The sequence below is a fragment of the Oncorhynchus keta genome, chromosome 4, assembly GCF_023373465.1.
Source record: "Oncorhynchus keta strain PuntledgeMale-10-30-2019 chromosome 4, Oket_V2, whole genome shotgun sequence".
Lineage (NCBI taxonomy): Eukaryota > Metazoa > Chordata > Actinopteri > Salmoniformes > Salmonidae > Oncorhynchus > Oncorhynchus keta.
Window position 1 is genome coordinate 22,938,981 of NC_068424.1, and position 26,336 is coordinate 22,965,316.

General features: G+C 40.6%; 1 long non-coding RNA gene across 3 annotated transcripts in view; it reads right to left on the reverse strand.

Moving 5' to 3' along the window:
• Nucleotides 1-841: 841 nt before the first annotated feature.
• The window catches only part of LOC118371232 (uncharacterized), a 30,134-nt gene continuing 4,639 nt past the window's right edge, over nt 842-26,336 (reverse strand). The window contains exons 3-6 of one of the 3 annotated variants that reach the window (XR_008105966.1): nt 24,687-24,790; nt 19,786-19,874; nt 16,499-16,621; nt 12,234-16,132 (exon numbers count right to left, since the gene is read on the reverse strand). This is a non-coding gene — a long non-coding RNA (uncharacterized LOC118371232). Of the gene's footprint in view, nt 3,665-12,233; nt 16,133-16,498; nt 16,622-19,777; nt 19,875-24,686; nt 24,791-26,336 lie in introns of those variants that run through there. The other 2 variants (XR_008105967.1, XR_004822954.2) reach the window with 2 other exon arrangements.

Sequence of the window (26,336 nt, forward strand, 5' to 3'; positions counted from 1 at the left end):
AAAAGGTGGACCCTCAGTCTGCGGCTCTCTCCCTCTGCTGAGACTGACCATTAGATGCAGGCACCATCAGCCCAGTAAAATAAAAGGCAAATGATTTTAAAGTAAGCTCACTCAGCTGTGCCTCATAAGTTATACACAACTGATATATTACTGGTGTGATCATATAGCCTACCTCAAAAAAATGGTCTGAACAACAATGCATTGGCAGGTCAATTAAAGTAAAGCCAATATGCAGTGATAATGTATTGGGACTATATGATCACACCAGAACTAAACAGGTTCTACCTGGAACCAACCAAGGGTTCTTCAAAGGGTTCTCATATGGGGACAGCCGAAGAACCCTTTAATATTCTAGATAGCATCTTTTTTTGTAGTTATCACAATGAATTCCCTGTTTCGGTTGTCTGACAGATTCAACTCAAGTCCCCCTCCCTTCATCCAGTATGAACGCATATATCAAACTCTCCCAGATCTCTCCTCTACCTTTGCCAAAGATTTTGATGGAACCATTAAGTCTTCCAGAGGGCTGAGAGCCCCTTGAAGGCAAGGGGATGGAGGAAAAATATGTTTGATTAAGGACAAAGCAGACGGCCATGCTCGGTTTGCTCCATCGGGGCTGGGAGTAAACCAGCCGCGGCCTCAGATCTCCCCCTCTCACAGCTCCCCTGAACCCCAACTGAGCCTTCCAGCACGGGGAAAGATTAGCACCTGCAGTACCGAGGATCGTACGTATTCTCCGCCCCCCCCACACCCCACACCTGTCGGAATATAAATGCCCTGACGGATGAGTCCAAAGAGGCCTCGAGAGAAATGCAGTACAGGTATCTGTAAAATCCATGTGTCAATTTGTTTTTATTGGCTGAACAATGGCAGAGAGAGTTTAAATCTCCATCTAACTGTAACAAAGTAGCCCAACAGTGAAAGATTTGTTCATGGATCTCGTATAGGGTCATGTGGATGGATTTCTGAAGGTATGCCGAGACCTCACACTCAAAAGTGTCAAAGGAGAATTTGGACGTCCACGTCAATGACTGCGTCAGTATGGAAAAAGAATCCTTAATAATTCTGACCCCCCCTCCATTATCGGGTCTTAACGAGAGGACCCAGAATGTAAAGCTATCATTTATAGTATAAACTGCCAGAGGAAGATGTCCAACTGGTATCATCACCATCTATTCTTGGGATCTTTGCAGAGTCAGGAACTGTTGTTTGTCTGTAAACCAATGACTTGAGCCAATGTTCTCAAACAGGCACCAGGAACTAACTCAAAATAGACTAGAGAAGGGAAGGGCTTCAAAATGGGGCCTATTTTCACAGGTAAGGTAAGAGCAGACGGACGTGGGGAAAATATGACCTGTGCAGAATAAGGATCGGTTGTTTGTCTGTAAACCAATGACTTGGGCCAAAGATCCTGCCGAGCCCTGAAAAAAGATTCCAGAAGGAAATACCATCAAAAAGGAGCCCCTTTTCCCAGGTAAGGTTAAATAGTAGTTTTTATTTTAGCCAACCTATTTGTGGCTTTGTATTAGTTACCATAATACATGGCATGGGGCTAAAGCTATCAATCATAACAGTTTGTCAACTAATTTACTGGCCCTCTTTACATCACTTTTCTTATAAACTGCTACCAGACAAGGTGGTTGGGCACTAGCTAACAGTGACAATGCCTGCATAGGGTATTCTATGAGACAGCACTGAGTATTTAGAGCATAGAGCATTTACAGTAACACCCTGAGGTGTCTAAATAATGGCTTTCCTCATGTCTCAGAACATGAACACGGCCCTCATTTCCAAATGACTGAACTAATCCCTAATCCCCATGAAGTTACATTTCCTGTGTTTACTAATTTAGCATTAGCGATAAACAGTCAAACGTATGAATATGGTCCCAGATTGTATCAGCATAAACCAGTGATTTGCATCAACACAGTGTTTGATTAGTACATGTAGATAACCAATGATGTATAAATTTAAGTATGGGATACATAGCAAATATGATGACTGGCAGACTAAGATCGTTGACCAGTATCATACTGACAAAAGACTATGGGACCTGGACATGTCAATCAAAAACTCAACCTGGTTCTAGGAACAAAGGAAATTTTATGCATTAGTTCAAATATTCTTTCATACAGTGTTTAACAGCGTATGAAATAGGGCTCTATGCACATATGTGCTATGTACAGATGTAGGATCTTAATTTGATCCCCCGGTTGCAGGAGAACCTTCCTGCAATATATGTAATATTGCTGTGCATTTGCGGTTTAAAAAGGCTTCTGAAGTTTGTCACTTCCACAAATGTATGACTTGAATTTCCTTCACGAAAAATGTATTAACCCCTACAAAAATGTATATTTATAATCCACATAATAATTCACATTTCCTGTTGCTGCAGGATTATTTTCCTGATGTAGCAAACTGGCTCATATTAAGATCCTACATATGTATGCGCCTTATGTACTGTAACTATGATTTCAAAATCTGAATCCTATAACAAACTTGTACATCCAATGAATGAGTTTCATATTATACAAGTGCTGAATTTACAGTACAATTGACATTGAGAATACAATGCTTGAAAAAAATCCATCAATGACCTAATGACTCTGAAAATCCTTTTTGGTTGAGACGTGACCAAACACTTTCCTGTATCCGAGCATCAAGAACGTCTGTTCTGCTTCATTTCACTTGTGTACTGTCTCGGGGTCAGCGATCAGTCATCCGATCCTTATCATGAGTTTAGAAGGATGATTAAATGTTTTACCAGAATATGTTGCAGACATTAGACCTAGACTGCTGCTCCACCTACAACCAACACATGAAGGGTTTCAATTCCAAAATGCTATATATCCAGTTTCATAAACATTGGTAAATGAGCTTTTATTGTTTAAAGAAATTATGAAAAAGATCTGTTTTTTTAACTATCTTATTATGGCATGTTCAATGACAGGCGTATTTGTTTAAAATCTATAATTTCATGGTTTAATTCCAGAGACACAAATAATCAACCATTTTTTTTGCAAAATGCTGTACATCTGCCTCTCAGAGAAATAAGTAGCACTGCTAGGTTTTACAGTCAAATGTAACAAATAACTACATTTTTTATAAAGAACTGTACAAATTATACATTTGTGACATCAATATAAATAAGATAATAAAATAATAATAATTCAATTCAGTAATATGAGATCTGTATGTAAAACTTTCAAATTTGACATTTAAGTCATTTAGCAGATGCTCTTATCCAGAGCGACTTACAGTTAGTGCAATCCACCTTAAGATAGCTTTGTGAGACAACCACATCACAGTCAAATATACAGGATATGAACATTCCAATCCAGCTAAACAATGGATATATAGCGTTTTGCAAAAAAACACATTCATAAAATCGACAAAATAAAACATCTGAGAACAGTAATATTTTGCACACACATGAAGGTATCCATTGGCAATCATTTATGATGAAATAACACAAATGTGAAAAATTGGTGGATATAGAGTTTTGGAAATAAACTCTTCACATATTTAAGCACTCAATAAATTCAGCCACGGTGAACTACAGACAAGTTATGACAGAAAACAACCCCACACTTGTCTTGCGTCAAGATAAACTTTGAGTAAGCCAACTTCATTCTTCTCAACTGAACCAGAAAGACTTCCTCTGCTGTGAATGGAAGGTGAGAAAATACAGACTAAGAAACTGCTCTTGGCTTTTTGTGCGGTTTGTAAAAATGTAGACTGAATGTTACCCTGTCTCGCAACCTATATTACAACAAGGAAAGAATTGTCATACTTATGAGAACCACATTCACACTCATACAATGAATGTTTAAAACTAGAACTGTCAGGTCCATAAGTTTGTGGTATATTTAAACAGCATAACTTGATGAATAATATCTGAAAAACCAAAATTACCCTTCTACTGCATTAGCAGTTAGAGTACAGGAATAACGTAAAACCACAAAGTGACCTCCACTGTTAATAGTATGTCCTCTATGGCCTAGACCACAGAGGACTGGAACAGGTGTCGATACTATTTATATTTAGGGACAGGATCTCCACAATACTTTTGAGATAATATTCTATAAAAGGAACAGGAGCTCAAGCAGTAGAACATGTGAGGTGTGCCGGTACTCAGCTCCGGAGAGCTCCTGCCCAAGTCAAGCATTGGCCGAGACAAAGGCAGCAGGCCACAACACCAAGCATGGCTAACAGACCACTGTTTGGAAAAGCTACTTCAAGCCTTTCAGAATTTATTTGGGGTGTGCATACACTTTATGATTCCTTCTAAATCAAAGTTAATCAAATTGTTGTATTTATTGTGTTTATTACAAATACATTTGTGAAAGTACAAAGTGAATGCAAACCAGGCCTAAACCCCCCATATACCTATGTAACATGTTATGTTAAATATTATTATCGAGGTCGACAGAGACTGATGATGACTACGGTACTGTCTGGGGACAGACAGGACAGGTGCAGACGCTGAGGACATGGACAGGATGTCTCACAACTGGAGAAACTCCCACAGTGCCTACCGAGACAGAAGAAGGGTGTGGCCCCCCCAGTCCAGCCTGTCTCCTCACAAAGGCGCCGGGAGAATAAACACTATCATTTCTCTTTCACGTCCTGACACATTTTTCCTCTCTATCGGTGTGATCTGAACAGCTTGTTACTATTTCATCACATTGACCTTCGTGTGTGTGTGTGTGTGTGTGTGTGTGTGTGTGTGTGTGTGTGTGTGTGTGTGTGTGTGTGTGTGTGTGTGTGTGTACACGCGCGCATGAGTGTGTGCGTGTGCCTCTGTCCTCCCTGCCAACAGCCATGCTATTTACTGTATCTACATGCATCAGATTCATCATCACGAAGGTTGGGAAACTGAGCGTTGGCCATCAGTGTTATGTATGTTATGTTATCACAACGAAACAAAATGAATAGTGTCTGCAAGGACACAGATCAAGGATACAATGCCACCAAAAGTGGTGGAAAACATAACTCATTTATGAAATGTGAAAAGTTAAAAGCGTCGATGCCAACTCCTCTTATATAGATACAGTTGAAGTCAGAAGTTTATATACATCTTGGCCAAATACATTTATACTCAGTTTTTCACAATTCCTGACATTTAATCCCAGTACAAATTCCCTGTTTTAACTTTATTTTGAGAATGTGAAATGTCAGAATAATTGTAGAGAATGATTTATTTCAGCTTTTATTTCTTTCATCACATTACCAATGGGTCAGAAGTTTACATAAACTCAATTAGTATTTGGTAGCATTGCCTTTAAATTGTTTAACTTGGGTCAAATGTTTCGGGTAGCCTTCCACAAGCTTCATACAATAAGGGGTGAATTTTGGCCCATTCCTCCTGACAGAGCTGGTGTAACTGAATCAGGTTTCTAGGCCTCCTTGCTCACACATGCACAGGCAGTTCTTCCCACAGATTTTCTATAGGTTTGAGGTCAGGGCTTTGTGATAACCAGCCCAAAACCTTGACTTTGTTGACCTTAAGCCATTTTGCCACAACTTTGGAAGTATGCTTGGGGTCATTGTCCATTTGGAAGACCCATTTGCGACCAAGCAAAGACCACTTCCTGACTGATTGACTGATGTCTTGAGATGTTGCTTCAAAATATCCACATCATTTTCCTACCTCATGATACCATCTATTTTTTGAAGTGCATCAGTCCCTCCTGCAGCAAAGCACCCCCACAACATGATGCTGCCACCCCCGTGCTTCACGGTTGGGATGGTGTTCTTCAGCTTGCAAGCCTCCGCCTTTATCCTCCAAACATAATGATGGTCATTATGTCCAAACAGTTCTATTTTTGTTTCATCAGACCAGAGGACATTTCTCCAAAAAGTATGATCTTCGTCCCCATGTGCAGTTGTAAACCGTAGTCTAGCTTTTTTATGGTGGTTTTAGAGCAGTGGCTTCTTCCTTGCTGAGCGGACTTTCAGGTTATGTTGATATAGGACTTGTTTTTACTATGGATATAGATACTTGTGTACCTGTTTCCTCCAGCATCTTCACAAGGTCCTTTGCTGTTGTTCTGGGATTGATTTGCACTTTTCGCACCAAAGTACATTCCTCTCTAGGAGACAGAATGTGTCTCCTTCCTGAGCGATATGATGGCTGCGTGGTCCCATGGTGTTTATACTTGCATACGGTTGTTTATACAGATGAACATGTTACCTTCAGGCATTTGGAAATTGCTCCCAAGGATGAACCAGACTTGTGGAGGTTTACAATTGTTGTACTGAGGTCTTGGCTGATTTATTTTGATTTTCCCATGATGTCAAGCAAAGAGGCACTGAGTTTGAAGGTAGGCCTTGAAATACATCCACAGGTACACCTCCAATTGACTCAAATTATGTCAATTAGCCTATCAGAAGCTTCTAAGGCCATTACATAATTTTTTGTAATTTTCCAAGCTGTTTTAAGGCACAGTCAAATTAGTGTATGTAAACTTCTGGCCCAATGGAATTGTGATACAGTGAATTGTAGGTGAAATAATCTGTCTGTAAACAATTGTTGGCAAAATGACTTGTGTCATTCACAAAGTAGATGTCCTAACCAACTTGCCAAAACTATAGTTTGTTAACAATACATTTGTTTGAAAAGTAGTTGAAAAACTAGTTTTAATGACTCCAACCTAAGTGTATGTAAACTTCCGATTTTAACTGTAAGTAGGTTGTCGGGGCCTCCACAACTTAGCCTGGTCCAGTTTAGCATAACAACAACCATAGAAGTTGTCTAAACAGCACAAACAGTTATGGGACCATGTTATCCACAGGTGTCATCATTGTACCTTGTGAACCCCTCCAGATCCACAAACCAAACAGTGACATGTTACTACTGGACCCCCTTTCTCATAACAGCCTATAAGCTCCTTGTGAACGCTAAATCACTGTAACTGGATTAGGCTGGCTGGTTGGGCAAGGGTTGCCCCCACTGGTCCTCCTGTTGCCGGGTGGGGGGTGTTGATTCTTGCCTGACCCTCCAAAAGAGATGAACCCCAGCCAAGTCAGCAGGTATGAGATATACCTGGTGTAAAACGAGAAGACAAGCAGGTGTGTGTACGTATGTGTCATGCTTGAATATGTGTGTGTGTGTGTGTGTCATGCTTGAATATATATGTGTGTGTGTGTGTGTGTGTCACGCTTGTGCTTGGACACCCTTATTTTTTTTCAGGTTAACCTGCTCTTGTACCACACCCCCATTCATCCATGTTAATCATTGTTTCCTGGTTCATGTAGAGAGCAGCAGAGCACATTATGTTATGTCTGTGTGCTAAAATGAAGTGCTAATGGATTTGACGGGGACCGAGAGAGAGAGAGAGAGAGAGAGAGAGAGAGAGAGAGAGAGAGAGAGAGAGAGTGCAAGCTGTGTTTGAAGCAACCAGTTTGTTTGCCCTCTCAGCTGCCTTTTGTATGAGGCATTTTGTTTGTCTTTGTTGAAGATAAAAACATTACAACTCACCAGTGTCATCCGCAGACACGCAACACTGGGAACATCTGTGTGTAGGCCACAATAGCTGGGGGAAATCAGTTGTGTGTTTAAAGAAAAAAACTGGAACACAATGCAATAGCCTCACGTCAAGGAATAGGTAACCATCCAGGCACAATACGATTTCCTACGTTCGCAATGGAAATGGTTTGCTTCCTGGTTTGCGTAAGGTTTGTTGTCATATCACCCATTTTATTCATTGGGTCTCCACTGTGCGCTGTGTAAGTTAGTACTTAAACATTTTCCTGTCTTTCCGATTCAATGTAAGAAATCTTTGATTTAAAGTTGTCTAGCTTTAAAGCATGAGCCTAAAGTCAACATACCGAGAGCAAAACACAAATCAAAAGAAAAGGAAAACAAATAGTCTGCTTCTTAACAGTGAGCACCGTTTGGCCCCCAGGGCATGTACACACAAGAGTTCGGGCACGGAGAGCAAGTTGCAAATGCATCTACTTGATCTCTAATTTAATCCCGATGAAGGTGGTGAAAGGGTGTCTGTGTAGCTTGGCGGGGCGGAAGGGCACCACGAGCGAAGACGATGATGATGATGCACCACCAGAGAACGCAGAGAGAGAGAGAGAGCTGGAAGGGATGGATCAGCGCCATGGGGTAATCCCCATATCAGCGGCACCTCATGAGCTCATGAGCAAGCGCCGCGACGCCCCTCTCATCACCCTTCAACCCCCTTATGGCTGACACCCAACACTAACAGGGCAAACAGGGGTTGCACAGGGATGAGTCGGTACGCTAACTCACATGTGGGTGGTAGGGTGGTGTAGCTTCGATGTGTCAATTATTTACCTTAGAGACCTGCCACAGTGTGTATTGATAGGTATGAATGAATGGTACTATTTTACCAACAGAAAAAAGAGCCATACGGTACAAGGCATGAACATATTGGAGCTAGTTGGATGAAGAAGACTAATCTCATAAAATTAGCACATACTGATAAGACATCTGCCTAAATTAATTCACAAACTAATAAATGGACAGCAAAAATGATATTGACAATGAGGCAGTGGCAGTGGTAAGGGGCCTCCACTGTCCTCAATGACCTGTCAAGGCTAAAGGACAAAGTGATGAGGAGGAATGTAAAGGATGCTGCTGTGAGAGACGTCCTTATAGACAGCCACTCACCTGGAACTGCCATTCGTCCAAGAGAGGACACTTAGACGTCTGCCTCGAGGCTTGCAATGGAAAGTTTGGTGCATAAGCAGGGAATATTTCTTTGCAAAATAATTTCATTGGAAATGTCTCTGTCGTTCGAACACTAGAATGTCCTAATCCCTCAACAGGTAATTAGCGAATAACATGATCATCATCATCATCATCATTAATCATGTCTTGGCATTAAAGCTGATAATGGTCTACAAGTTCTCAGTGACGCACATATAAAAATAGTTTACAGCTATTTTATCACAACATCAGTGCCCTCCACAGGTATCATAGCACTGCCATATCTCAGAGATCTTCAGCATCTAAACATGATAGGTAGTGACATCAGCCGTTGGCATCATGAATCATGCGAGTCGGAGAAAACCATGTGATTTGAGTGTAGTAGGGTCAGGTGATTGTTGCCGCTGCGTTGTGAGTGACACAACTCTAAACAAATGCAAGTGCCAGGAAATGGATGTCAGGGACGCATAAGCAAAAGTGGAGCCAAAAGTTGAAAACCAACCACTGTGAAATCCTATAGCATCCAACCTGATGGTGCCTGTGAAAAACTGTGTGACGTTCCCATAGAGCCCCACAGTCGAGGTGTCATAATACCCATGAAACCTAGCGGTCACAGGGAAATGGTTCCAATCATTTTTACACCATTCATTTTTTCGATAGGGGATTTTAGAAACACGTAAAATAAAAGCTGTATTTCATGTAGGCTTACCCTGGCGCAACGTTTTAATAACCGTGTATATCTCTCTAGGACAAGCTGACTTTTATAAATATATTCAGCTCTATTTTCTCTCAAAAATGGTAATTAGCGTCAAAGTAGACATCATGCAAAACTACAAATCCCTGCAAGCTCCTGCACGTATTCTCTAGCTGACACCTTTGCCAACAAGTATTGTGTCAATTTAAAACTTGCACAAGACAGTTCACAGAAGTGTCAATTTAAAGAAATGCAGCAAATTTATTCATTGATACATTTAGCCAACATTAGATGGTAAGAATGTCTGGATTAACTTTTGCCTCGATTCGGTAATCTCGTCCAGATCCGCATGGCATTTCTAGCTCTTTATGATATCCACATTAGCAGCTAAATAGCATTTCATTTTGGGGGGTAAATACAGGCCAATATATTGATAAAAGTCACCTTGTCCTAGAGAGATTTACACAGTTATCAAAACGTCAAGCCAAGGTAAGCCTACACGAAACCCAGATCTCATTTTAAGTGTTTCTTAAACACCCTATGGAAAAAAATGAAGGGTGTAAAAATGATTGGAACCATTTCCCTGTTTGACTGCTAGTTTTATGGGTATTATGACTCATACTCATCGCTGCGGGTAATTGTCTTGTCACTCTTGCTGCGGGTGATTCTCTGATCCACCTCAACAGACAACACCATTCTGTATACATCTGGCTCTTCTTTGGACACTGTATTAACAAATGAGCTTCAATGCCATACTTCACTCCATCCGTGGCCTCCAACTACTCTTAAATGCTAGTAAAACGAAATGCATGCTTTTCAACCGATCGCTGCCCGCACCAGCCCGCCTGACTAGCATCACTACTCTGGACGGTTCTGACTTAGAATATGTGGACAACTACAAATACCTAGGTGTCTGGCTAGACTGTAAACTCTCCTTCCAGACTCATATTAAACATCTCCAATCCAAAATTAAATCTAGAATCGGATTCCTATTTCGCAACAAAGCCTCCTTCACTCACGCAAACATACCCTCGTAAAACTGACCATCCTACTGATCCTCGACTTTGGCAATGTCATTTACAAAATAGCCTCCAACACTCTACTCAGCAAACTGGATGCAGTCTATCACCGTGCCATCCGTTTTGTCACCAAAGCCCCATATACCACCCACCACTGCGACCTGTAGGCTCTCGTCAGCTGGCCCTCGCTACATATTCGTCGCCAGACCCACTGGCTCCAGGTCATCTATTAGTCTTTGCTAGGTAAAGCTCCGCCTTATCTCAGCTCACTGGTCACCATAACAACACTCACCTGTAGCACGCGCTCCAGCAGCTATATCTCACTGGTCATACCCAAAGCCAACACCTTCTTTGGCCACCTTTCCTTCCAGTTCTGTGCTGCCAATGACTGGAACGAATTGCAGAAATCACAGAAGTTGGAGACTTATATCTCCCTCACTAACTTTAAGCATCAGCTATCTGAGCAGCTTACCGATCGCTGCAGCTGTACACAGCCCATCTGTAAATAGCCCATCCAATCTACCTACCTCATCCCCATATTGTTTTTATTTACTTTTTTGCACACCAGTATTTCTACTTGCACATTATCATCTGCACATCTATCACTCCAGTGTTAATTTGCTAAATTGTAATTACTTCACTACTATGCCCTATTTATTGCCTTACCTCCTCACGCCATTTTAACACACTATAGACTTTTTCTATTGGGTTATTGACTGTACGTTTGTTTATTCCATGTGTAACTATGTTTTGTTTTTTGTGTCATACTGCTTTGCTTTATCTTGGCCAGGTCGCAGTTGTAAATGAGAACTTGTTCTCAACTGGCCTATTTGGTTAAATAAAGGTTACATTTTAAACATATATATAAAAAAATAAAATACTTCTAATTCCTAAAGAAAATATACTTTTTACTTACATACATAAGGGACTCACTAAACACAAATGCTTTGTTTGTAAATGATGTATGCGTGTTGGAGTGCGCCCCTGGCTATCTGTAAATAAAAAATGTCATAAAAATTGTTCCATCTGGTTTGCTTAATATAAGAAATTTAAAATGATTTATACTTTTACTTTTGATACTTAAGCATATATATTTTAGCAATTACATTTAGTTTTGATACTTAAGTATATATAAAACCAAATAGTTTTAGACTTTTACTCAAGTAGTATTTTACTGAGTGACTTTCACTTTTACTTGAATGATTTTCTATTAAGGTATCTTTACTTTTACTCAAGTATGACAATTGAGTACTTTTTCCACAACTGTCTATATGTCATAACTGTGTCAATCTAGAAATTATATGAATAGGCTTGGGGTGAATGTCATCTGTTTTAACATAGGTAGCCTATGTTATGCAGTCGTGTCACTTCCTATAGGAAATATATCCCATTGGTGATTGCCGTAAACATTGTTTCATTCAATTATATTCTTATATTCTAAACCCCATACATCAGAATAAGGGTACACTTACCACACTCTCATCATTTCATAAAATGTTGATCAACTTTATTTTATTAGCATATAAAGACCTTTTTGAGACTTCATCCCATATTGTCTTAATGAAAGTAACTGGTGTTTCAGATCGAAAGATGAATAGAAAGAAAAAATACAGTATTTGTGAAGTTGAGTATATGGTTCAATAGAGTACCACTGTATTTTAAAATAAAACACTTTATTTAACTAGGCAAATCAGTTCCTTAAGAACAAATTCTTATTTACAACGATGGCAAGTAGGCAAAAATATAAGTAGTAGAGTAAAGTACAGATACCCCCAAAAACTACTTAAGTAGTACTTTAAAGTATTTTTACTTAAGTACTTCAAACCACTGCCCATAGAAGCAAAAAATAAAAAAAATAAGTGTACTTTTCTTGCAACAATTGAATTCTTTTTGTAAGTTACTCTTCTGTTCGTTGATGCTTTTTAGAAAAAGGGTCCTGAATCAGATGGAATCTCTGTCTGTGCACTGGAGAAGTATAAAATGTCTGTTTTCAGATCAGATGATAACTTCCCAGATCTAAAGTTAAGATAAAACCCAGTCCTGGCATTGGATAGGCATGTGACATGGAGGACAATTCTCCCAAATATGTAAACTGAAGAAGTCCTCAGGTGCCCAATGAAAAAGAGTGCCTCGTCTCCCCCTGCAATTGCATAATGCAAATACTGACATGCTCTGGTAGCTATAGATTAATTAGCACCACTGTCTTGTATCTGAGATTGTTGAACTTGGACACTAACGCAGAGACTGGCTCCGTTCCAGAGGCACACCAAGACAACCTGAAAATAGTGCCGAAACAGTCCCTCCGATTCTTTTGAAATCAGAAACCCTGATAAACCTGATGGATATAATGCCCGCAAGTCCATACAGGAGCACAATAGCAAATTAAGAAACCGTTCCACAAAGAAGATCCAAAATGGCTGTTCCTTATTTGGAACCTTCGCTAGTTTAGGTCTTGGAAAGTTTGTATACAGTTGCATTCTTTACTATCTCCAGACATTGCTGATGCATTCAGAACACATGGTTGTTTAGATGATGTAAAGAAACTGATACTTTATCAAAGCTACCAGCATGAGTTTTTTCCTCCCTCCATGTTGGCTCTGGTCCCACCAGTGTGAGAGGTGCCTACGTGCAGTTCTTCTGCAGTAGTGGTGTGAACTGGCAGTCAATATGAGGCTGACCAGGAGATTAGACTTTCAACAGGTCTAACCTGTACAGTTCGGCATCAGTAGCTTCTGCATTCAAAATAAACTTTTGGCGACCATATCGCTTCATGCACATTCTGCGCAGTGTGAGTAATGATCCTGCTAGCAGACCACAGACAAATGCAGACGAGGTATTGTGACAACCCGGTTCACGCCCCGGTGAAGCTTTTCCAGGTTGATAGAGAGGTTGGCGCCAAACTTGGGGAAACTGTACCAAAAGTACCAACAAGATACACAGTAGTTAAAGATGCAGTCCGGGATCTTAAGCACTTAACGATTCATAAGGGATGACGTATTACACAATTGTGCAACATTTTTGGGGACTATTTTCAAAACAACTACTTGCTGAAATTATTAAAAACTCTGGAGCGTCACTTTAATGTGAACTCAGATACTGCCCCGCTAGCACAGCCCATTTGGTTCCTTGGAAGTTCTGGGAACATACGTTTTTGGTTTCCCATTGGTTCTGGGAACAATGACATCAGTTTCCTGACCAGTTAAATGTTTTGAGAACGGAAGTGAACTTTTAGACTGTTCTAGGAATGTACATTTTTAAGTTGCAGGTCGTTCTGAGAACGTTTTACTATGGTCCCGAAAGTTTTCCTGGGAGGTTTTAAGAATGAAAACTGTAGGTTATTTAGAGGGTTTCGAATAACTTCCTTAACACTTTCACTGAATGTTTCAATAAGACTTTTAATAACAATGCTAGCTTAGGTTAATTGTTTTAAACTCCAAGCACAGATATGACACATGTAAATTACTTTTCTTAGGCATTAATCATGCAAACATGTTTCTTTTTTTTTATTGTGGCACGACATCAGTAAGATTCTAACCTATGATTTTCTGTTCTCTATCCATGGAATTAGGCCACTGCGCCACCAGGATACTCACTCAAAGCTGTTCATTTTAGTCTATTAGGGTGGCAGGTAGCCTAGTGGTTAGAGCATTGGGCCAGTAACCAAAAGGTTCCTAGATCGAATCCCCAAGTTGACAAGGTAAAAATCTGTCATTCTGCCACCGAACAAGGCAGTTAACCCACTGTTCCTAGGCTGTCATTGTAAATAAGAATTTGTTCTTAACCGACTTACCTAGTTCAATTATAAATAAAATAGACCCCATTTCAAAGGAAAGACGCACTCAATAAGATCAGGTGTGATGACCAACACACTTTAGAAGATAGAGAGTTTTGTTGATGCAGAGAACAGAATGCATATGTTTATATAAAACGAAACTCTCTAAACAACATTCTTAGAATTTTACTGTTTTCTTGTGTTTTTTTATGTAATGTTTTCTTAATGTTCTGAGAACATGACTTTAAATAGAACCATGTGTAAACCTACTACAAATGAACTATGTGAGAACATTCCCAATTTCAAACAAGTTGGAGAACATTCCTAGAACATGACAATTAAAGAAAAAAATGTAACCCATTTTGAACTATTTGGCAACATCCTGTTAAAATTATGAAATACCAAACAAATAATGTTGTTTGGTTAAGTTCTTTAAATGTGCTGAGAATGATCCAAAGCCAATAAACTATCCTGCACCATTCCCAGAATGTTGTGGGAAGGTTGTATGAAAAATAACCTTAGGACAAGCACGCTCTCACCAAGCTCTGAGAAACATGTGATTCTCAGAACTTTATGTGCTGGCTGGTTGTATACTTCCAAAAATCTGAACAAGATATACAGTAGTTAATGTGAATTCATGAAACAAATGAAAGATAGAATTGTTTTAGTTTGTTGATAGTCAGCAGATAAATGCATCACTGCCTCTGAATAGTTTGATGGACACTGAAGCTTGTGCGTTCCCAGAGATGTATGATTCAAACAATGATTATGTTATTTACAAAAAAGGCAAAGAAAACACTTAAAGGGAACTATTTTGAATGATGGCATGACAGCCACTTGCTTCCACTGAAAACCTGACACACAGGAAATACCCCTGTGCTCCTGGAACTATTGGGTAATATTTTGGTTTGGCACTCCAGGGATCTCAATGATCTAAAATCGTTTCCTTTCCTTGTATCCTTTCCATTTGCACTGATATGAAAAGACATTGAAAATGAAAGCAACTCCCCGGTAAGCAATAGATAGCCTATCCATCCAGCAGATTGCTTTCACATACCCTGCTTTCAGATCTGTGCTGATGAGGGATAGAAGACGAGAAGAGGGGACAGCTTTAGTCTATTGATATACTGTACACACTGCGTTTCATACTGCTGTGTCCTGTTAGGATTTTCTGCTGTAGCTAGCTGCCTGAGAGGACACCAGCGCCCCCCAGCCTCGAACCCTACCCTCAGGATAGCTCAGCTCAGGCAACTAATTCTGAGACGGCCCGATGCAGTGGGGTGATAAGGCCAAAGAGGACACCTTTCCGTGAGAATCCTTATCTGAGAAGGAAGCGAAAGCCAAAAATGTACTGTCTTCTTTAAGAGGCATGAAGCTGCTGGTTTAAGCCACCGCCTCCCAGATAGACATCTTAAAGTCAGGATATTGTGCATCGTTCCCGATAAGCAATCTGCCAGCTGCCATGCACCATGGATTCCACTAGGCTCATTTGATTTCTCCCCGTCTTGCACCCTCCCTCTCAGACCTCCTTCTGTTTTTGATCATCACCAAGTGGCCCACAAAGGAAAACAGCCATTAGTGCAGAGCCACATCTGAGTCACAGGCAAGAGGGAGGATGCATTTCATCCCAATATGGTGATTTATTTATATGCATTGACAGAAAATAATTTGCATGATGAAAAATAGAGATTTGCTGATTAAGCCTTGCCACGTTTCATCAACATTACAAGCGGGAAGATAAAAAAAAAACCTGCAAAACAATCCCCTTGTTTTGTAATGGATACCCTTAGACTAGGTTGGGCCATTATAGACTGCTCTTAGATTTAGGACACAAAAGGCTGTACTGGGTGTATGGATGAGGACTGTGTGATTCGTCTGGGTAAGTTCTCCAGCCATAGGGGCCATTAAGAACTCCAAGATGAAGGGAGAGCACAGATACCAGCTGTGCAGGGGGACTCCAACTAAAAGACAAGAAACAACAGAATCAGATACAGGCAATAAACCTGATAGAATATGTCCATACTGTAACTCCATGTAAATTGTAAATTCACTGAATATGTTAACACTGTGGTAGATTTTCTAAATAAACAGGGGCTTATAACTACCCTAAAGGTGTAAAAGGAGTCCATTGAATAATGTTATTTTTCCCATGCACAATAGACCATACAATTGATCCCACAATAAGAGCCACTTCTATGGAACTGGGCTTTGATATGTTTTGTTGATTTGCACAGTTGCTTAGATGATGTTTTCCTGCGTGGCCCCTTGCACACGTCAGTCTCCACATTATCCCTGCCGACCCACAGATAGCTGATTGCCAGAGATACCTTGGCTGATTTCAGCTCGAAGGCCTTTGATGGACCCGTTGTGATGGTTTCTCCCCTATTGTGATAAGCATCCGTTGTGATCTTCTTCTTGTTGTTCATTCTGATGAAAGTCGACGTCGATGCCTAATGCACAGTCAGAAGGATGAAAGCTGTCTATGAGGACGGTAGTGTGATGGTAGGGTGTACAGGGGAAGTTGTATATTGACGATAGTATGGTGGACAGGGGAAGTTGTATATTGACGATAGTATGGTGGACAGGGGAAGTTGTATATTGACGATAGTATGGTGGACAGGGGAAGTTGTATATTGACGATAGTATGGTGGACAGGGGAAGTTGCATATTGACGATAGTATGGTGGACAGGGGAAGTTGCATATTGACGATAGTATGGTGGACAGGGGAAGTTGTATATTGACGATAGTATGGTGGACAGGGGAAGTTGTATATTGACGATAGTATGGTGGACAGGGGAAGTTGTATATTGACGGCAGTAGGGTGGACAGGGGAAGTTGTATATTGACGGCAGTAGGGTGGACAGGGGAAGTTGTATATTGACGGCAGTAGGGTGGACAGGGGAAGTTGTATATTGACGATAGTATGGTGGACAGGGGAAGTTGTATATTGACGATAGTATGGTGGACAGGGGAAGTTGTATATTGACGATAGTATGGTGGACAGGGGAAGTTGTATATTGACGATAGTATGGTGGACAGGGGAAGTTGTATTACGACGGCAGTAGGGTGGACAGGGGAAGTTGTATATTGACGATAGTATGGTGGACAGGGGAAGTTGTATATTGACGGCAGTAGGGTGGACAGGGAAGTTGTATATTGACGGCAGTAGGGTGGACAGGGGAAGTTGCATATTGACGGCAGTAGGGTGGACAGGGGAAGTTGTATATTGACGATAGTATGGTGGACAGGGAAGTTGTATATTGACGATAGTATGGTGGACAGGGGAAGTTGTATATTGACGGCAGTAGGGTGGACAGGGGAAGTTGTATATTGACGGCAGTAGGGTGGACAGGGGAAGTTGTATATTGACGGCAGTAGGGTGGACAGGGGAAGTTGTATATTGACGATAGTATGGTGGACAGGGGAAGTTGATAGTATGGTGGACAGGGGAAGTTGTATATTGACGATAGTATGGTGGACAGGGGAAGTTGTATATTGACGATAGTATGGTGGACAGGGGAAGTTGTATTACGACGGCAGTAGGGTGGACAGGGGAAGTTGTATATTGACGATAGTATGGTGGACAGGGGAAGTTGTATATTGACGGCAGTAGGGTGGACAGGGGAAGTTGTATATTGACGGCAGTAGGGTGGACAGGGGAAGTTGTATATTGACGGCAGTAGGGTGGACAGGGGAAGTTGTATATTGACGATAGTATGGTGGACAGGGGAAGTTGTATATTGACGATAGTATGGTGGACAGGGGAAGTTGTATATTGACGATAGTATGGTGGACAGGGGAAGTTGTATATTGACGATAGTATGGTGGACAGGGGAAGTTGTATTACGACGGCAGTAGGGTGGACAGGGGAAGTTGTATATTGACGATAGTATGGTGGACAGGGGAAGTTGTATTACGACGGCAGTAGGGTGGACAGGGGAAGTTGTATATTGACGATAGTATGGTGGACAGGGGAAGTTGTATATTGACGATAGTATGGTGGACAGGGGAAGTTGTATATTGACGGCAGTAGGGTGGACAGGGGAAGTTGTATATTGACGGCAGTAGGGTGGACAGGGGAAGTTGTATATTGACGGCAGTAGGGTGGACAGGGGAAGTTGTATATTGACGGCAGTAGGGTGGACAGGGGAAGTTGTATATTGACGATAGTATGGTGGACAGGGGAAGTTGTATTACGACGGCAGTAGGGTGGACAGGGGAAGTTGTATATTGACGATAGTATGGTGGACAGGGGAAGTTGTATTACGACGGCAGTAGGGTGGACAGGGGAAGTTGTATATTGACGATAGTATGGTGGACAGGGGAAGTTGTATTACGACGGCAGTATGGTGGACAGGGGAAGTTGTATATTGACGATAGTATGGTGGACAGGGGAAGATGTATATTGACGATAGTATGGTGGACAGGGGAAGTTGTATTATGACTGCAGTATGGTGGACAGGGGAAGTTGTATATTGACGATAGTATGGTGGACAGGGGAAGATGTATATTGACGATAGTATGGTGGACAGGGGAAGTTGTATTATGACGGCAGTAGGGTGGACAGGGGAAGTTGTATTACGACGGCAGTAGGGTGGACAGGGGAAGTTGTATATTGACGATAGTATGGTGGATAGGGGAAGTTGTATATTGACGATAGTATGGTGGACAGGGGAAGATGTATATTGACGATAGTATGGTGGACAGGGGAAGTTGTATTATGACGGCAGTATGGTGGACAGGGGAAGTTGTATATTGACGATAGTATGGTGGACAGGGGAAGATGTATATTGACGATAGTATGGTGGACAGGGGAAGTTGTATTATGACGGCAGTAGGGTGGACAGGGGAAGATGTATTACGACGGCAGTAGGGTGGACAGGGGAAGTTGTATATTGACGATAGTATGGTGGACAGGGGAAGTTGTATTACGACGGCAGTAGGGTGGACAGGGGAAGTTGTATATTGACGATAGTATGGTGGACAGGGGAAGTTGTATTACGACGGCAGTAGGGTGGACAGGGGAAGTTGTATATTGACGATAGTATGGTGGACAGGGGAAGTTGTATTACGACGGCAGTAGGGTGGACAGGGAAAGTTGTATATTGACGATAGTAGGGTGGACAGGGGAAGTTGTATATTGACGATAGTATGGTGGACAGGGGAAGTTGTATTACGACGGCAGTAGGGTGGACAGGGAAAGTTGTATATTGTCGATAGTAGGGTGGACAGGGGAAGTTGTATTACGACGGCAGTAGGGTGGACAGGGGAAGTTGTATTACGACGGCAGTAGGGTGGACAGGGGAAGTTGTATATTGACGATAGTAGGGTGGACAGGGGAAGTTGTATTACGACGGCAGTAGGGTGGACAGGGGAAGTTGTATATTGACGATAGTATGGTGGACAGGGGAAGTTGTATTACGACGGCAGTAGGGTGGACAGGGGAAGTTGTATTACGACGGCAGTAGGGTGGACAGGGGAAGTTGTATATTGACGATAGTAGGGTGGACAGGGGAAGTTGTATATTGACGATAGTAGGGTGGACAGGGGAAGTTGTATATTGACGGTTCTTCCATTTGCGAATAACCGCACCAACTGTTGTCACCTTCTCACCAAGCTGCTTGGCGATGGTCTTGTAGCCCATTCCAGTCGTGTGTAGGTCTACAATCTTGTCCCTGACATCCTTGGAGAGCTCTTTGGTCCTGGCCATGGTGGAGAGTTTGGAATCTGATTGATTTATTCTGTGGACAGGTGTCTTTTATACAGGTAACAAACTGAGATTAGGAGCACTCCCTTTAAGAGTGTGTTCCTAATCTCAGCTCGTTACGTGTATAAAAGACACCTGGGAGGCAGAAATATTTATGATTGAGAGGGAGTCAAATACTTATTTCCCTCATTAAAATGCAAATCAATTTATAACATTTTTGACATGCGTTTTTCTGGATTTTTTGTTTTGTTATTCTGTCTCTCACTGTTCAAATAAACCTACCATTACAAGTAAAGACTGATCATTTCTTTGTCAGTGGGCAAACGTACAAAATCAGCAGAGGATCAAATACTTTTTTCCCTCATTGTATTAACACAAATCAAGCTGTAAATGATGCCCTTATGTCACAATACACTGTCCCAACTCAAACATACAATGAATGGTCTTTGAGAGAAACGTCTTAAAAAAAGACTAGAAAAAAACAGGGGTGAAACTGTAAGGTCCGGCAGAGCGTCCCGGCAAAATAAAAAGTGGGGGTAGCCTACGCTGTACCGGTAAAACATGAGCCTATAACAATCATTTAAACAAAAGGACACTGTAGGATATTACAACATTATTTATCATTATCATGTCAGCCACATGAAACATTTGCGAATGGACTTAAACAGGTGGTAGCCTATACGCTCCAAAATGTAGTGTGGTTAGATGAGAACACTGAACATTTTCCAAGGCAGAGCCCAGCTAGCACATTTGGTTAATTGGAAGGTATGCGAACGTATCTTTTTGGTTTCCCATTTATTCTGCGAACGAAGCCATAACTTTTCTGATCTGTAAAACTGAACGTTTTTTTCAATGTTCTGAGAACGGAAGTGAAAATTGTACCTGTTCTGGTAATGTAAATGTTTAGGTTGCAGGGAGGTTCTGAGAACATTTTACTATGGTTCCCTGAAAGTTTTCCTGGGAGAACAGAAATGATAGGTTATTTTAAGGTAATTATATAACATTCTGAGAACGTTTCAATAAGATTTTTAATAATTGCTAGCTTAGTTGAACTGTTTTGAACTCCAAGTACAGATAGGACACATTAATTTGCTTAGGAAATAATCATACAAACACATTTCTTTATTATGGCACACTTCAGTGAAATTGAAAACTATAAATATTCTGTTCTCTATCCATGGAATTAGTCCACCATGCTAGCATGCCATGTTTTTTAAACTCATGCAAAGCTGTTCATTTTAGTCTATTCATACAGATCCATGTCAAAGGATATAAGGCCAACACACTTAACAAGACAGAGGATAAAGAGAGTTTTGTTAATGCTGAGAACGGAATGTATATGTTTTTAAACAACATTCTTAGAATGAACGTTACTAATGTTGGGTTTTGAGAACATGACTTTAAATAGAACCATGAGGAAACCTGTAGGAAACATTATGCTGAAGTACTGAAATTCCCACAGAAGAACGTTCTCTAAACTATTTGAGAACATTCCCAATGTCAAATCAGTTGGAGAAGGTTCCTAGAACATTACAAAAATTGAAATGAAACCATGTTTGAACTTGTATGAAACGTTCTGTTAGAGTATTGAAATACCAAGAAGAAAAAAAGTTCCTTAAATATGCTGAAAATGTACCAAAGCTAAGAAAACTATCCTGCACCATTCCCAGAAAGTTGTGGGAAGGTTGTATGCAAAATAACCATAGGACAACCATGCTCTAAGAAACATATGGTTCTCAGAACATTATGTGCTGGCTGGGAGATGACTGTCAGAGACTGATGCACATGGACAGCAGTAGACACATCAATTCAGGCTACAAGTGTAGGCATAATGACAATCGCTAATATGTCCTTACACTTTTTAGTGTTTGTTTCATCAAATGGCAGGTGCACAGAGTACATTTTGTCTGCTGGAATTCATTTTTGTGTGGACAAATATGCGCGGGTAGCCTACATCTCACTGGGTGCAGACGTCAGTTCAACGTCTAGTTTAGATTTACATTTGGTTGAGTTTTCAAATAATGTGAATTCAAAGTGAAACCAACAAAACATTTCACCATGTCATTGGATTTAGGTGTGTGTGTGTGGAGGGGGCATGAAATACTTTTATGTTGACGACTTTTTGCAAATCCTATCAGTTCTTACTACTTGGCCCACAGAGATCCTTTTAAAATGATAGGTTTTCTAGATGTAATTCTAAATTGGCCTTTAAAAAATATTCACAAGCACATACACACATAGGAGGTCATGTACCGGGAAGAAATTAAATCTACTTTTGGCCCTGATAACAAGTAATACAAACGTACATCTGTAAAGAGACCAATATTAGTCCACAAAAGGGCATTTAACATTAAAAGAGTGTTAGGAAAGTATTCTTACAGAAAAGTCAGTCCCCACTGGGCAAAAACTGGTTGAATTAACGTTGTTTCCACATTATTTCAACCAAAGAATGTGATGTTGAAATCAACGTGAAAAACTGTTTGGATTTTTAAAAAGCCATCAGCATAAGGGAATTTCATATTTTTTCCAACAAACTTTTAACCTAAATCCCATGACATGGTGACATTTTTTTGTGAGATCTTTGATAACTCAACCAAATGTAAATCAAAAGTAGACGTTGAACTGACATCTGTGCCCAGTGGATCCTCAGTGTTGCACGTAAACAAGCACATGAGCCTTTTAAGAGTCTGTGACCACTCCTAGGTCCTCCAGCAAGTGTTTAGAGGACGGGTGTAATGAGGGAGAAAAAAAGAAAATAACCAGAGATACCCATACAAACACGGGAGGGGAAAGTATTCAGTGCAAACTATGTGCTGATTACTGCTGAGCTCAACCAACGGACCTTAATTCTACCCTTTGTAATGTGAGACGCATCGTAAACACTGCCAAACTCAGCAGGATTAGGCACACCTGGCTACTGATATTAGTCACTTAGTACCTGCCTGGCTGACACTACTAAAGCTAAATGTCAATGAACTCTGGGCAATGTGATTAATTTTGTGATTAAGTTTCATTCAGACATTTTTTAAAGTCATTAGATTTCAGTTATTTTATGGTTTAAAGGCCCAGTGCAGTCAACCAATGTGATTTATATATAGTTCCACACTAGAGGTTGGAATAATAGTGTGAAATTGCGTAAATTATGATAATGCATTTTTAGTATATGAGGTGTTTGAAAAGACTGCCTAAAATTTCTGCCTGTTTTGGTGGGATGGAGTTTTGGCCTGCCTGGTGACGTCACCTGGTGTTAAATTAGTTAATAGACCAATAAGAAAGAGTTCCAAACATCTCTGCCGATAACAGCTAGTTCTCAGTTTTCCTCTCCCCACTCAGACCACTTCCAGACAGTCCTAGCTAAGTTCTTGCTTGAGAAATTGCTATTTTCTGTAAAAAAAATTACCATTTGAATTGAAAACGATTACATCTAGTGCATCTAATTTACAGATTCAGAGCTGAAATAGGAGACGCCATTGAAGTATCCCCCGAGTGGCACAGCAGTCTAAGGCACTGCATCTCAGTGCAAGAGGCGACACTTCAGTCCCTGGTTCGAATCTAGGCTGAATCTCATCTGGCCGGGATTGATTGGGAGTCTCATAGAGGGACGCACAATTGGCCCAGTGTTGTCCGGAGTTGGACGCAATTGTGAATTTGTTCTCAACAGACTTGCCTAGTTAAATAAATACAGATATTCAGGAATAAATGTTTCTGAGGTCAGAAAGCAGAAATGAAAATCTATCCCAAAACATCACTTCTTATGCACACAATAGCATTCTCAGTTTGTCCTTACAAAACATATCTAAAATTGTAGCGAGAGGTATAGTAAATCCAATGTTTGATAAACAATGACTGTGTGAACCAGTGACACATAGCTACTACAGTCACAGCCATGTTAGATATGGGGGTTTAGAGGTCAAACGGAAAATGCCTTGGGATACAGACCTTGAGAGCTCTATTCCCACGGGTGTGTGTTGAAAACCCACTAGGATCAGCGCTTTTGGATCCAGTCTGACACGCACTCACAAACACACATTCACTGACACAGTCACACACACATACACACAAAAAGCCCCACGCAGCTGTGGAAGGCCCACTACTACAAGCAGGTGGAGGAACTGGGTGAATAGATAAGCATCGGGCGGGGGCTATTCTTCACCACTGGTGTGTGCTGTCAACTGCAAGCAGAGGCCTTTGAGCACTGTAGAGTGTGAAGTGCTTGTCACTGAGCCCTGAGAGTGCTTCCCTTGTGGGTAATAACACATATCTCAGGTGTTACCCTCTGCAGGGGTGATCTTTACCCCTTTACCCCAAAAAACAGCCCCCCCAATCTCCCTCTCAAGTCAAAACCTTCACTTTCTTTCATCTTTTTGGGGGGTTTCAGCATGTGAAAATGTGGTAAGTTTACACTTAAGCTCTTGTCACATATGGAGATTAAAGTGGGAGAAATGTCCACCTATTCCAAACAATCTCATTGTTAATGTTTTTGTCAACCATCTTTATTTTACTTGATGTCCCTCAGACCATTACATTTGAAAGTGCCAACATTGGGAAAGTTGTTTTTTGGGGACAATTGTTCATTTTTATTATGATCCGTCCTGTTATTCACTGAGATGGTGGATAGATTACCTGTTTTTGGGGTACTGCTAGTCAAACACTTCTTGCGGAATATGCGCTAGGCTATAGGCTGTAAAATGCAGACACCTTCTCACTGCATGGCTTTTGTTGGGGAAACAAACGTGGTCCATTTCATGCTTGAAGATGTTGACTTATTATGAACCAAACACTGTTTGCTTTGCTTAAGTTGCTGTACCTTTTGCTTGAAAGTCATCCAGGTCAGTGACCACCTTGCCCCGCTGGGTGTCAAGTGCCGTTGGAATCACTCCGTCTCCTCTCCTACGCAAGTGCAAAAATCACCTACGGCAAAACATCATTACTTTTACTGTGACAGTAAATAAACACCCCACCAGATTTCCACTAGTCTAATTATTTATGGTAATGTGTGATGCCTTTTTAAAAATAAGAGTTAAGAGTTAACCAATTAAATAAATCCAAATTAATTTAGTGTAAGTAAGTTTTATTCACCATTAGAATACTTTAATCAAATTAGCAATACAAACACTACTAAAAACAATTTTCACAGACTGTTCCTTTTCCTATTTGTTGTCCAATCCAGATTTTTACAAGCTACAGTGAATTTACATGTGAGTTCTTCTGCTCCTTTGAGCATGGAAACAAAAAAGGGAATTGTAGGTTCCATGTAAGTCATGCTAAGGTTATGTTGTGTGTGTGGCCCTTAAAACCCCAGTGTCTCATGGAGGTGCCCAGGAAAAGTATGCCCCTATGAAACCCAATCCTCACATCTGCAGGATATCCCCCCCTTGACTGTAATGGTTAATGAATACCAATGCAAAACCAAATCATGTTGAACATTTCCCCGATTGATGGATTACTCCTGCATAGAGAAAAAGCAGATGAAAACGTGCTCATCCTTTTATTCACCCCATGCAGCTCCGGTGTTTGCCAAATTGCATGCTGGTTAATAGAGTGTTATGGAGGCACCAGGCTTATCAGAAGACAGGTTAATCAACTGTTTAAGTAATCTAATATATGTTATTAGTTAGTACATATGTAGGATCTTAATTTGAGCCAATTTGTTATAGAAAGAAAATAATCCTGCAGCAACAGGAAATGTGAATTATTACGTGGATTATAAATAATGGACATTTTTGTAGGGGTTGCTACATTTTCTTAAGGGAAAAATCAAGTGTGAAATGCCAAAGTGTAAATTACAAACGGAAGCCTTTTTAAACCTCAAATACACTACATGTTTTCAATTTCCTGCATTGCAGTAAAGTTATCCTGCAACAGGGTGATCAAATTAAGATCCTACAGCTGTAGCACTAGGTAGAATTTACAGGTGTATGCTTGCCAAGTTGTCATTTAAAAACCAAGGTAATAATATATTTAAGAGAGAATAGTTTGACTGCACCTGTTTAGATTTGAACAAAACTTTCTACACATATTTGCCCATTGTAGAAGTGCTCAGAAATGAATGCCCAAACATAATAGATAAAGGTGCTCAATGGTGACCCATTTTACATACCCCACCATACCATGAGACATCCATGTCTTCATCCCTGGAAAATTTGAACTGTTGAGTTTTATATTATTTAAAAGCTTACAAACAAGGTTGTCAAACTATTTTATAATTCCATGAAAAAAATATTTTAAAATCAAAATTGACATTTTTTACCTCAAACGTAAATTATCTAAAAACATGTCAACTAAAACACGCATATGTTGTAGCTTATGTCGTAGTTTAGACCCTATTTAATATAATCTGAGGTGTTTGTGTTGTGCCTGCCATCAGTTGAGACACAGCATACTCTTCAATATAGGGTGGGTGTCATGTTTGGGCTGATAAATGTACTAAAATGGGGATACAATTTCAATTTCAACA